The sequence below is a fragment of the Pinus tabuliformis genome, chromosome 2_2 (genome assembly GCF_031772625.1).
Source record: "Pinus tabuliformis cultivar Carrire ecotype Pingquan chromosome 2_2, CPIR1, whole genome shotgun sequence".
NCBI classification, from domain to species: Eukaryota; Viridiplantae; Streptophyta; class Pinopsida; order Pinales; family Pinaceae; genus Pinus; species Pinus tabuliformis.
Genome location: NC_142300.1, coordinates 943386631 through 943402036, shown reverse-complemented (window position 1 = coordinate 943402036; position 15406 = coordinate 943386631).

Genomic DNA, 15406 nt, shown 5'->3' with positions numbered 1-15406 from the left:
ATAAAATTTTCCATATTACAATTGTTTCGATCTAAGAGAAGGGTGATATGTAGTTGTGAGTTTGAAATGATCAAAGTTTTAATTTCACCTTCATTGTTTCTCCAGTGTCAGCGGGCATGTCCAATTCTATGGTGGAGTCACTGGAGGAACACACATATTTATTTGCTACAAGAAAACATTTTTAGTACCCCGGAAAAATATCTTTCTTCACCCTTTTACGCAGGAAGGGTTTCTCTTATTTCACCTTTTATTTTATGTCAATATGTTCATTGAAAATTTATGAATATCTGTATCACCATGGTGGAAGAGGGATAATGAATTATTGAGAGAGAAAGAGGTTGTTTCTTCAAACATTGTTATATACATATGCAATTAATAGGCTCACTATTATTTTTCCAGTTTCCCTTCTCTACTCAATTGGATCAACATACAAAAATCCATTTAATTATAACATTGATTCAAGGAAGAATATCCTAGAAAAGATGCAAGTGTCATGGTTGTGTTCGAAGCTTCCCGTTCAACTGGATCATATTTTATGTTGAGACATCGTTGACCTTAAGATATAAAAACAAGACAAGGAAGAGGGATCGAATGTAAACCAAGTGTTGTTGTATGTCACAGAGCCATTTTTAACTTTTGCCACATCTCATGGATCCAGACAAAAAAGTTTCATGTAAAGTTTTATTGACAGAAATGAAAAAACAAAGGATGATGGAAAGGATACATCATGACACAAAAAACAAATAAATTAAGAAAAGTAAAGAAATATGCACATAGGCTAGGGACATAACCGTAGTCTGTTATTGAAAAACCATTTGAGATCTTGGCCATTAACAGGAGGAGAGTCTATCTTCCCATCTAAAGATTGAAGATGATAAGTATGGTGGCCAAGCTTGTAATGCGCAACACAAGGTTTGATCCACATGGATTGAAATTTATTGTGTTTACCTTTTTCTTCGTCGGCTTTATCCCACTTAAATACTAAATTTCCCATGCCGAACTCCTTTTTTCCTACAAAATCCTTGTTAAACCAACAATTGATATGACTCTCATGAATACCAAACTTTTCTTTTGATTTCTTCCTTTCTTCATCTAACTTCAACAAGATCTCTATCCTACTCTGAACTAGAAGACATGGTTTACGTCAGAATTCTTGAGAAAGTTGAAGGCATTGGAGGTATATGTTCAGTGGAAGGATAAATTATTTTCCATACATTTGAAAGTAAGGGGACGTATTAAGAGAGGGTTTTGGTCTAACATGTCATCCCACAAAGCATTCACCAAATCATTAAGTTAGTTCCATTGCTCAGAGTAAATGATTCTCTTGTTGATATAAATTGAATTATTATTGGTAGACTTGGCTAAAATATTTCCCTCATGGCAATAGTTAAATGAATGTTTTAAAAAACAATACCATTTTTTAATGCAAAATCAAAAAGTTTGAGAAATGAAAAATAGGTTGAATTTTCGAAAACAAGTGTCGTAGGAACACAAAACCTAGTGATGATATTATGCTTGAGGAAGTTGATGACTTCCAACTCATTCACCTGTTTCATTATAACTACTTCAACCCACCGAGTAAAATAGTTTGTAGTGGTCAAGATATATCAGTGTTGATTTGATGAATGTGGAAAAATTTGACCAATAACATCCAACCCCATTGTTAAAAAGGTTCCTTAATTATAATGGGTTGCAATGGGGCAAATAAATTCCTATTATGACCAACACATATTTAACAAACTAAACGCTTATGGGCATAGGCATGCTCATCCTTGAATATTTTTGGCCAATAGTAAACAACCTACATAATATTGTGACCAGAAGTATTACCTGTGTAGTGTCCACCCGGCCCATCATGTAATTCTTTTAATACCCTTTCTGAATCTCGTGCCTCCAAAAATCTAAGCAGGAAGCCATTGTGATGCTTTTGGAAAAGCACACCACGCGCAAGCTGATATGATAAATATTTAAGTCTAATAGTCATCTTCTTTTTATTTGATAAATGTGAGGCCAAGGTACCATGCTCTATATACTATCGCGCATCCATGTACCAACATTTGGCTACATTTGTGGGGGTAGTTTGTTCTATATTGCACATATCAATTTCTTGTTCTCATCCAGAAGATTCCTCTTCTGTTGCATTAACCAATTCTGTTGCAATCTAACAAAGACCATGACCTTTTGTTATATGGAATGTCTTAAATTAAACACCATACTCTTGAAGGCTTATCGTCTAGTTCACCCTCCTCTCATCCAACTCTTGTTGTACAAACAATGATCTAACCATTAGGTGAGGCACAAAGACAATAACATGACTTTTCAAAAAGGAAGGCCTCAAGTGCTTCACTACCTTGTACACTACGTAGACTTGCTTATCAATGGTATGCTAGTTTAATTCATATCCCTGCATGCCAACACTCATGAATGATATAGGTCGCTTATTTCCTTGATCATATTTTGAGTGAGAACAACTACAAGAGAATTGTAAGAAGTAAAAGTATATAACAATAAATATTTTCCAAAATATGGGCTATACAAAGCTAGGGCTTCAACAAATACGTGTTTGATTCAGGCGAAGGCATATTTCTCCCTTTTATCAATTTTGTAAACAACATCCTTCTTGATCATCTCATATAATGGCTTAACTATATGTGCATAGTATGATATGAACCTTCAAAGGAAGTTAATTTTCCCCAAGAAGGATTGCATGGTTTTTTTATTCATGGGAAAGGGAGTCTTAGAAATAGTCTTAACGCATTATGGGTCCACTTTAGTTCCGCTCTTAGCTATGATATGGCCCAAGGGATTACCCTTGGACACTCCGAAGATGCTCTTCTTTGGATTTAAAGATATACCGTATATTTTAAATCGCTTTAAAATATATCTCAAATCAAGAATTTGATCAGATCTTTTCTTTAAAAATATTGTATCATCATCCAAGTACCCCACTACACATTGTTTGACTAAATCAAGGAACATGACATCCATAGATGTTGAAATGTAGCACCTGCATTTATGAGTCCAAAAGGCATCCACTTAAAATCGAGTGTACCCCACTTTTTCCTAAATGTATTCTTATGTCTATTGGATTCTACTACAAGAACCTCGTTGTATCCAGAAAATCCATCTAGTAATGAGAACATCTCTAACCCATATAGTATTTGATGTATCTACTACATAGATAATGCATGATAGTTGTCCTTATCTGAATCCAATTTCAAATTGTGGAAATAAACTCACAAGCATATCCCCCTGAACTTATTTCTTACAGGAACCAAATTAGAGACCCAGGTGGAAGGACAAACTTTGAATATGATCTGATCATCAAACATTTTTCTTAATTCTTTTTTAATGAGGGGTTCAACCATAGGATGAACTTTTCTTAATTTCTATTAAAAATTATTTACCCCTTCCTTGATAGTTATTACATGTTGGATGATACATGTATCATAATTTTTCAAATAATCATACCTCCACGTGAACACATCTCGATACTTCTTGAAAAGAAAAATAAAATCTTGTCGCTCTTAAGGTGTAAAAAATGTACAGAGATTAACATACTTCGAATCTTCTTTCATACCCAAATTTGCTTGTTTGTGTGACAGTGTGGAACTATGAGTATTTGTGTTAGTGGGTCCATTGAAATGATTATGTGGGTCATACAACTTCTCTTAAGGGACCACACCCTTTGGCATGGGTTTCCTTTTTTTCTTGAGTTCATTCCAGGAGGGCCTTCTTGTGCTCATCTTCATTAATTTATGCATCCTTAAATGCATCAACATTTTCCATGAAGTCCAGTATACGTTTTCATCATTTAAAACACAAAAATTACTAACCTTATTGGTCATAGATGGCTTATAAATAATATCCACTAAAAACCATCTCTCAAAGGTGTAGGAGCATTAGTTAATGTATCTACAGTTGCATTATGAACACGAGGAAAAAAATTAATATTAAATATTGGAAATATGAAGTGAGATGCCATATCTATTGTTGGAAATTCTTAAGATTATGTGACAAATAGTGGATTTTATTTCGTACCTGGTGTGTAATAATTTTTGCATCTCCTATTACCTTAAGCACTTTCACTTTATGGTCAATTACTTTATTTAAACCCAAAATGGTTGCTTCATATTCAACAACATTGTGTGTGCAATTGAATTCCAAGTGACATGATATCATATGTTTATTCTTTCATGGGTCTACCCAAATACAAACAAATCCAAAACCCTCTCCTCTCTTTGAACCATTAAAATACAAAGTCCAAAAGTTAGAAGCAATAGGGTTAGTTCCTACACTAGTACTATTTACATCTATAAAACAAAAATCATTTGCACCACTTGGATTACAAGGAAGGAGTTCCAACTATGTGTCTGGTATTACAGGTGAAGGCTATGCAAGATAACACCTGTGATTGACCTCTAGAAATCAATTTCCAAAAATCATCTGTACATAATTGATAGGCTCATTAGTGGCTTCAAGCACAGTGACAATATTTTTCATGAAAGGTTCAATATTGAATCGAATTTGATTATTCTTGCACTTATACGTAAGCCATAAATGTAACCAATCTATACCAAAGTAACCTTGCAACTTGCTAGACTAGTCTCTACTCAACAGTAAGCCATATACTTTTAGAATTTCCACAATGACAATATCAATACATTGATGAACTCTATGGTCCAATGATAATTAGATTATAACATTGTTAAGCTCACCAACTTCCTATACTAAACATCTATCTAATTGAATGGTTATGGCATCAGTGTTTCAGCATTTAGCATTGATTTTGTTTGCAACAGATAGTGGCATGACATTTGCAGATGTGCTAGAATCAACTAGGAAATTATGGATGTTATAGTTAAATATTTCAAAAGTAAAAAGAAAAGGGCTGAAGGTGAACTTAGCATTTACATTAGTTGTATTAACAACTGATTTGAGAATGGTTGCAATCTTACCAGAAAATGCTTGAGAAGAATAAATGTCTCTACGTGGCAGAGGCTAAGATCCAAACAATTGGATGATCAATTCACATTGCCCCGCTATATTGGCTAGTTCATATATGGAAATATTTTCACGATCCTTCTTTATAACTTCAATAATATTGGAGTCAATATCTTCATTTTGAGCAAGTTTTGATGAAGTGGTAGGTGGTGTAACTTTGTCGAACTCCCAGATTTGTTCTAAGTACCTTGAGTAAGATTACTAAGAGATAAGATCTTTGTTAACAATTTTTTTCTCACATCTTGTTGAGGCACCGATCCTTTGATCCTTAATTTATATTTCTTAGCATGTGTTATGAAAACAACTCAAAGAACAGAAGAAAATATAGGTCAACGACTTAAAAATTGTCCTCTTCATGGGGGAAACCTCATTTGCATTACTTAAATGAACAATTATTGGATGATACAAATGATAAGACCTCCTTGGTATATATAGCAGTCTAAGCTGTCAAAATATAATCAGATCCTACATAAAAATAATAATGTAAGGGCACAACAATAACAATAGTGGGATTCTATGGGGAACAATAAAAACAACATTGTGGATACATGGGTAGAACAATAACAATTGGGGGCTACACTAAAATAAAGAATAAGGGGAATACACTAGTATTATAGGGACATAACATGCCCCTCTCCTTGAAAAAAGTGTTGTCCTCAATGCTTGAGTAATTCTGGATACTTTTGTATAAAATTATCATCCTCCCATGTGGAGTCTTCATCGGGTAAGTTCTTCTACTTAATAAGATACTCTGAAATTAATCGATTCCATAGTTGTCTGGTTCTTGTTTCCATGAGCGGTTCAAGCACAAATATGATTTTTCCTTCTTCGTCAAGTTCTGGCAATAGTTTTTGAAGTGGGAACTTGTAACCAATAACCTTCTTTAAGCATAAAATATGGAAAACTAGGTGTACCTAGGAAGATGCAGGCAACTCCAATTTGTATTCCATAGTACCAATATTTTGCAACACCTTGTAAGGACCATAGTACCTGGGTTATAATTTATTATCCTTCTTAGCTTGCTTGAGGGACATTTGTTTGTATGGTTGTAACCGTAAAAATACCAAATCAACTACATCAAAACTTCTTTCACTGCGATGTTAATCTTCCTGTCGTTTCATTCAATTTTGAGCCTGAGTGAGGTTATTCTTTAAGAGTTACATAACTTGTTGTTGATGCTCAATGTGATATTCCACTACTTGAACCTTCGAATTGTGTCTTAAGTATGATGTGATGGATGGTGGATGATATCCATAAAGTGCCATAAATTGGGTCTTTTTTGCTGCAGTATGGAAAGAAGTGTTATACCACCATTCAACTAGAGGTAACCACTTGAACCATTGTGTTTGTTTATCAGATACAAAGAAACAAAGATATCCTTCCAAAAATTTGATCATTATCTTAGTTTTCCCACCAGATTGAGGATGATAAGATGAGGCGTGAGATAATAGAGTACCAAGGCAAGAAAAAAATTCCATCCAAAAATTTCTAGTGAAAATGGGATCTTTTTCACTTACAATATTATTTGGATTTCCATGTAGATTTAGAATTGTTTCCATAAATGCAGTAACAATTGTACAATCTTTAAAGGATGAGATAATGCACAAAATTGTGCATACTTGCTAAGTTTATGAACTAGCACCATGATGACACTCTTTCCTTCAGACTTAGGTAAACCTGTGATAAAATCCTTTGAGACCTCATCCCAACACTCACTTGGAATGGCTAAACATTGTAACATAACATTATTTTTTAGGAAAACACTCTTAATTGCCTAAACTGTATTTTGTTGGAAAACCAAACATTATGCCTCAAACATCTAAATATCAGATTTAAGGCCATCCCAAAAAATACCTTCTTGACCTTGTGGTAATTTTTTTTAAATCCTGAGTTCCCTCCCAAAGGGGAGTTGTGCAATTAAAAAATAATATTTTTCTTGAGTTTGGAATCCTTACAAAGATATAAACTATCTTTGTACCATAATGAATAATTTTTCGAGTTAAATGTATCAGATGTATTGGGATCTTTCTGAAACTTTTGAATGAGTATTGTCCACACCTCTTCATCATTCTTCCATTCACACCTTCCTTTGGTTATCCAATCATGTAGGATAACAAAAATGGCACAAAGCAAAGGTTCCATATCCTCATCCTAGTTTGAGAGTGCATCTGCAACAAAATTTTGCTTCCCTTTTTTGTAGATGATTTCAAAATCATAGCCCAACATCTTTGTGACCCATTTCTACTTCTCTTCTAAAGATAATCTTTGTTCCAAAAAGTAGCGTTGCCAACATTTCCTTCTCCTAATAGATTTGTGTAAATACTTTCCTTTGGTTGGATGACTTTCAAAACCAATGAGTCTTCCTTCATGCATTAAAACAATACCAATTCCATTTCCTGAGCCATCATATTCCATAATAAATGATTTTGTGAAGTGGAGGGCAGCTAAGACTGATGCTTGAAACATTGCCTCGCTAAGATGTTCAAAGGCCTTAGTTGTTGTTACAATCCAAGAAAATGCATCTTTCTTCAGTAATATTGTTAGAGGTGCTGCTATTCTCCCATAATTCTTAACAAACTTATGATAATGCCCTGTCAACCTGAGAAATCTTCGAAGATTCTTTATGGTTGTGGGTATTTTCCATTCCTTTATGGATTTAATTTTGTTATGGTCTACCTTAACACAATCATGAGATAAAATATGACCCAAATATTCCACCGCCTATACTCCAAAGAAACATTTGGAGATTTTTTCATATAGTTATTTCTCTTCCAATAGTTTGAGCACCCTCTCAACATGTTGAACATGATCCTTCCAAGACCTGTTGTAGATTTGTATATCATCAAAAAATACTAACACCGATTTTATAAGGAAGTGTTTGAAAATGGAATTCATCAAACCTTGAAATGTCGGAGGTGCATTAGGAAGGCCAAAAGGCATGCTAAGAAATTCATAATGACCATCATGAGTTTTGAATGTTCTTTTCATAATCTCTTTAGTCTTCATCCTAATTTGAGGATATCCTGAATGAAGATCCAACTTGGTGAAGTAAATTGCTCGATGTAATTCATCTAGCAATTCGTCAATGACAGGAATGGAAAATTTATCTTTAATATTGAGGTTGTTGAGCTCCCTATAATTTGAACATGCCATCCTTCTTGTGCACCAATACTACTGGAGTAGAGAAAGAACTTTGTCTAGGTTGAATTATACCCTCCTCTATCATTTCTGCAACAATATGTTCAATTTCACTCTTTTGGGCATAGGGATATCTATAAGGTATGGTGTTTGGAGGAACACTTTCTGGAATAAAATGAATAACAAGATCATAATCACGAATAGGTGTCAGGCCTTTAGGTGCCTCAGATACCTTGTAATGATTGTCTAAGAATTTTTGGAGATCATGAGAAATGGATGATTTTGATGTTTGAAATTCTAGTGAGCATGATTGTGCAATTAAACCCCAATGTTCTTTGTTCAGAAGTTTTGTCATGCCATTAGATCTAATTATCTTTCTTGTTTTCCTTTGTGATACCCCTTAATTCAACTTCCTTTCCTTCCTAAAAACATTTTAATAAAAGTTCTTGAAAATTAAAATCTATCATCCCCAAATATTGTAAGCATTGGCCTCCTAGTAAAACATCAACACCACCCATTGGAATGGAAATAAATGGACTATTCAATACATATTCCCCCATGGTTAGCTTGATATTATGACACCTTCTAAAGTAATTTATAGTTCCTCCATTTGCAACCATCACTTGAAATTTTGGTGCTCGATATAGGAAGAAATTCAATTCCTTGGCTATATTAAATGAATAAAAATATGAGTACAACCTGAATCAATCAAAACTATTACCATTTCATTATTGATATATCCTTCTCTCTTGAGCATTTGAGGAGTGGTAATTCCTACCAATGTAGTGCAAGATATGTTCGAATTCATTTCTTATTTCTCAGGGGTTGTTTCCTTATGTATATCCTCCTCTTTTGATGTTTCTTGTTCCTATTCTTCCTCCTCTTCACAATGTATGTAGAATAATTTCTTCTCAGCACACTTATGACCTTTATTGTATTTTCTATCACAAATGTAACAAATTCCTTTTGCTCTTTTTTCCTCCAATTGCTTTGGTGTCAACCTTGTAGGTTGTGGAAGGCTAGGAGTAGAAACACTTCCATCTTTATAGTTGTGAGTGGTAGCCTTCCTTGTTGCCATGATTTTTCTCTAAACTTTTCTTACCACCTTGAATGCCTTCTCCAATGAATCAGGTTCCCAAAGGGGAACCCCACGTTGGATTTTATCCTACAAATTCCTTATGAAGACGTAAATACAATGCTCTTTGGGATATATGTTAGCTTGATATTCAATTTTTGGAAATCCTCAATGTGCTTCACCATTGAACCCTTTTGTTTTAGATTTATCAATTGGATAAAGAAGGTGTTTCTCTTTGTATCCTCATAATGTGCTATCATTTCCTCTGTAAAAATTGACCAAGTTACAATTGGTTTACGAGAAAAATGCCATCGATAACATAATAAATGATTGTGTTCTAAATATAAAGTTGTAATGTGTACCTTTTGTGAGTGTTTCACAACATGGAGATCAAAATATTGCTTCATTTGGAATGTGGTGGTTCTTAAACCCAACATTAGAGTCTCTAAAACAATAATTCATATTCCATTTGTCCTCATCATAATTTTCATGGATTACCTTGTCATCACTCAAAGGCCTTTCTTCTAGCAACATTGTCAAACCTTCATTCAACCCATTTATCTCAACATTCATTATTTCTTCCAAGTCTTCTTTTAAACCATCATTAAATACTCCGATGGCCCTTTTTATACCATCTACCTTAACATTCGTCATGGCTTCTATTTCATTTTTTGTTACTTTTTGCGAGAGCGAAATTTATTGCTCTTGGTCTCGTAATTTTGATATATCATGTTACATTTCTTCCTCTTCTTCATGTGTCATAGGAGAGCTTTATGGTTTATTACTAGGTGTATGCATTTTTTTTTTAAGGAATCTTGCAATCAAACAATGATATATATGCTTCACTATGCCCTTTAAATCACTTCAAACCGATTTTTCAAACAAAAGTTATGCAAAATTTAAAAAAATACACACCTTTTCTTGCTTTTTAGGAGCTCAATATTGCAACTATATATATATATATATATATTTTCAAATCTCCAAGATTTGAAATTTCAACTCGTGGTAATCCTTTGAGTCATCTTTATAACCCCACAAGTTAGATCAGTATTGGATTCTTTAATAATGAGTTATGCCCAATATTCCATGATTACATGATTATAGACTGGTTCTGTAGAGTTAACCTGTATGGAGTTCCACATGTAATTATTTAAACCTTTGGCCCTGAAAATTATACACAACAAAATTCAGTCCTTCCTCTTTCTGTCACTTTTTTCAAAATCAAAATCTGATGCTCGGAGGAACATTTATGGTGATTTTAAAGTCACCTATTTGAGATATAAATTTGGAGCCTGCAAAAACTTTATTTTCCTTGGATCATATGTCCAAAAATATAGTGAACCAAGATCTAAATTTTGTACACACAGTTCACTAATATTTCAGCTCCATGTGGTTGAAATTTCTACTTCTAAATCTTTGTATGAAAAAGTTATAGAGAAACTTACAAGATGGCTTGTTTGAAGAAGCGAAATCCTAGAATCCCAAAGCTCTGATACCAAATGTCATGTAACGAGCTTAGAGAACATAAAAAAAGAGATCAACGGCTAAAAAATTGTCCCCTTCGAGGGGGAAACCTCCTTTACATTACATAAACGAAAAATTCTAGGATGATACAAATGATAAGACCTCCTTGGTATATATAGGAGTCTAAGGGATCACAATATAATTAGAGCCTAGATAACAACAATAATGTAAGGGAACAACAATAAAAATAGTGGGATTCTATGGGGCACAACAATAATAATAGGGGGCTACACTATCAATAACAATAAGGGGAATACTCTAGTATTATAGGGACTGAATAACAAGTTGTTGACGAGGAGCATCACCCGTTGAAGCCTCACCAACACCTTGTGGACCATTTTTAATATGAGATCAAAAGTGAAGATTGAATCACCCACATTTGAGTTTTCATCTATAAGGGCAGGTTCTTCAATATCTTGTGTCTTCTCGGAATGCTCTTCTACTGTGAATATTTTTAAAATTTTCATGCACAACATCCATGATGTGTCTCTATAGGGGGCATGTTTTCTCTCAATGAGCCTCTTGATTAAAGTTATAGTAGTTTTCGATGCCCAATTTTTCAACAATGAATGCAACATTGGAGATTTGTGCACATTTAGTCAGTTGATTGAAATTATTCTTAAGAATTGGCTTAAAAGACTTACTTTTATTAGAAGCCTCATTTGACTTCTTCTTGAGTTATGATACTTCATTTTCTAACAGCTTCAAGGATTTAGTCAAGTTCTCCATGTCAAAAGGGTCTTTCTCTTTGGCTTTGCTGGAAGAGGCTTGGGACATTTTACTGGTGTCTTTGGAGTCTTTTGAATCTCCTTGATCAACAATGACCCAAACAAACCTTAAATATTTCTCAACAGTTATTTCTTCAACAAACTTAAGTGCCAAAGTATCTTGTGTAGTGCATTTGATGAAAATAGAAATGTTAGTAGGCCAGGTAGAAATATAATAATCTTTATTAATTGAATCATGCAGTTGAACATCAATGGGGAATTTACTCAAAATATGTGTAAATATTTGATTAAAATCTTAAATTTTTTCTTTATCCCCCATCTTAATATTTCAAAGTTCTTTTAGTGACATGGATTGAGTTTTATCGTTTTAAACTCCCTCGAATTGTGGATTGAATTGGGTGGAAGGATATGGAACCAAAATGATGGTCTAACTTCTATAGTGTACAGGAATAATATGCCAAAAACATCATCAAAACGTACCTCTAACATATGTAGATGCAAGTAGAAGTCAACAATGTGATCTTCAACCTTCACTTTCTTATCAGGATTGTACTTTGTATGCAACCTTTTTGGGTGCTTTAGAAAGTGATGAAGATTTCCTAGAAGATAAAGAGGACCTTGGGTCATCCAATCCAATTGGTAATTATCCATGTCTTCCTTCTCCTCTTCCTCACTTTATAATTCATAAGACTCTTCTCCTTCCCCGTTCAAATTCTCATAATTATTAGGCAACTCTTCTTGCCTCAGTTGTTTGTTGTCAGAAAAGTAAAAAAATTCCCTGTCTCCCTCAATATTTCCCCAATATGTGGCAAATGGCACCCTTTATGATGTATTACTTCAAAATAATTATCTAAATAATCAAGGGTTTCATTAACCAACTCTTCCACTCACGAAACCAACACACTGTGTTGGGTTTCATCTTTCTTTATTTTCTTACGAGGAAGAAAAGATGAGACAGGAAGCAATCTAATAACTCTAGAAAAATACCATTTAATAGGCTGAAGTGTTTAGAGTGGATCATAAGTGACTTCATATGCAAGCTATGGAACTTGATGATACAACCCTCCTTTGTCAGATATATGAGTTGGATATAGACTCGGATGATTACTGCCTTGCACGAAAGGTTATTTGTTTGAATATTGTAAATTATTGGCCATAAAAAACCTACCCTCCTAGAACCATAATTGCTAACAATGTTAGATGCCACCAATAGTAATAGGGTTTCCCTGATGTGAAGTCCCAATGAAACCTTAAACTGTTTGGATTAGGAGCCCCAACTAGAAGGTATGGAGGATTTCCATTATGTTAGATATTTTCCTTGGCTACAATAAAAACACAAGAGAAACACATGTATGTTCAAGATAAACAAGTAAGTTATCCTTGTGATGTATTCAATTATGAAGTGTATTAAGGTTCTTTCATGAAATTGAAAAGAAAGTGAGTCTTTAAGAGAAAAGTGTTAGTATTATCCTAATATAGACACACATGTATATCTGAAAGAATCGTTAATAATCATGTGAAATAGTTCATGAAGAGATAATGATGATGAAAGCATAAGATACATGATTTAATGGTGCACAGAAAAGCCAATAAAATAGTTCATTTTCATTAGTATGTGTTTGCATAAAAATATACTGCAAATAATGAAAGAATAGTCTCACGATCATTCAGGAAATATGCATGAAAAGTGTGCTAGCTCCAAGAGCTTCAGATTATTGAGTGAAAGTTCCAATATACACCATTATAATGATACAACACTAGTTCAAATAGTGGAACGTTAAGCAACTACTTTCTCCTCAAAATCCTAATCTTCTCTACTATTTCTAGCTAGAGAAGTGAAGGTGAAAAGTCATTCAGTTTAGCTATGAGGGTGTATATATAACAAATGATATGACTTTCCACCTCCCTTGTGACACTTGAGCTCCCCTCATGACTCTTTGGCTTCCATGTGATTTTTCAAAACTCCTTTGGGACCTTTAGGCTTCTACATGACTTTTCACATTCCATGAGTGACCTTTCGACTTCCACACTCTTCACATTTCTCATTTTTTCTCCAAATTACATAAATACATCCTCAATGATGTGACAAATATAATGACACAAACAACTCTTGATGTGACACTTCGACAAGCCATGACTTGGCATTGATGACATGGACTTCACTATAGAATGCTTATGCCAAGCTTCTTTTCTTCTTGTTATCTTTGTATCTTGAGAATAAGTCTTGCATGTGTCTCATCTTCATCCTCCAAGAGATTGAATGATAGGTACTCTTCCTTCTGATCTTGATCTTTAATCTTATAATTTAATCTAGCATCCCTCCATCTTCTTTCTTTATGTTCTTTTGTCTCTCCAGCTTCAAAAAAGTCTTCTTGCATGATCTCCTTGAAATCCTCCTTGAGCATAATTATCTCATGTCAACAAAGAGTATGTGAAAATGTAATTCACTCATGATAAGATCACATTAGTACAAAAATCTCCTAGCCTAACTTCTTCATGCAATTCACTCATTAGTTCTCGAACTGAGTGCAGGACTGAGGATGAGACTCAGGGATTGTGTAGTGAACAATTCTAGAAGGCATTCATGGAGGTCATGACACCGTGATTGCGTAAGAAATAGTAGATGAGAGTATGGTAGATATGAATGCACAATTAAGGGAGATAGTGACATAGTAAGACAAATTTGCTCACTATGATTGTAAAATGTGCATTTTAGGTAAGAATGAGCCATAGAATTGCATAGTTATGTAGGCTATGGAGGAAAAGGGTCCAGAATATTGCCTGAGACTATGTAGTGCAGAGTGGAGGACTAGATGGGAGAGATAATTGCACATTTTTTCAGGGGCATGACGTAAAAACTAGGAATTGTGACTACACAATCTGTAGAATGACTGCGCAATGCGCAATTCTAAGAGGCAAGGGATGCTAACTAGGGCCTGAGACTGCATAATGCACAGTTGAGGGAAGTAGACTAAAGAGTGGTTGGCCGAGTAAGGTGAAAAAACAGAAACACTTCATAAATTGACTGTGTGGGATCAATGCAACTAATATAGAACCAAAACATGACTTGAACATGATAACGCACTCCTAAGTTATTAGCCACAGAACAATGAAACACTTAACACCCAAAATCAACATGTACTCATTGAAATGACATCAAAACTACAATTACCTCCAAGTGTGACACTTAGGATACACTTTGTGATACAAGTGACAACAATAACAAAATAAAGCACACAAAATAAAGAATGAGTCTAGTACATGTCTCTATGATAGATAGGACCCATTAGTAACAAAGTTTCCTCTTAAGGATGCGTTATAACTCTCTTTCACAAATTTTGGCACTTCACTTACCAAAAGATGACACTTGGATTTTCTTCACAAAGTGACTTGGAAACTTAGAGAACAAGCATTGGATGTCTTTTCTTAATAGAAACGATAGCTCACATGCTCGAAGGAGGCTCCAAAGTCTTAGTATAGCCAAAAATTTGGAGCATATTGTAGCAGTGACAACACAATATTAAAATAATAGTGGTTAGTGGTAAAATCGATTGCTAGAGTGCTACCTTGGTAGGGACTAATAAGGACAATGCACGTCATGTGAGAAAATGTGGTCATGTCATCAAATATGGAATTGGGATTTTAACAAACCAATTGTGTAATCTCTAAATCAAACTTAAATTTTGTTCTTAGAGTATTGATAAATAGTTTAAATAGTTATACAAAAAAAAAACAATGTGTGTATGGAAATATAAAATCTGTACTCCACTAGTAAGGTAATATATTTATAACATATGAATCATATCGCAAACTTGTTTACCTACCAAATGTATTGTAGAGTGTTAGGTCCCTATAATACTTGTGCAACCCCATTATTACTATTGTTAGTGTAGCCCCTTTCTTGTTATTGTTGTGCCCATATAGCCCCTATATTGTT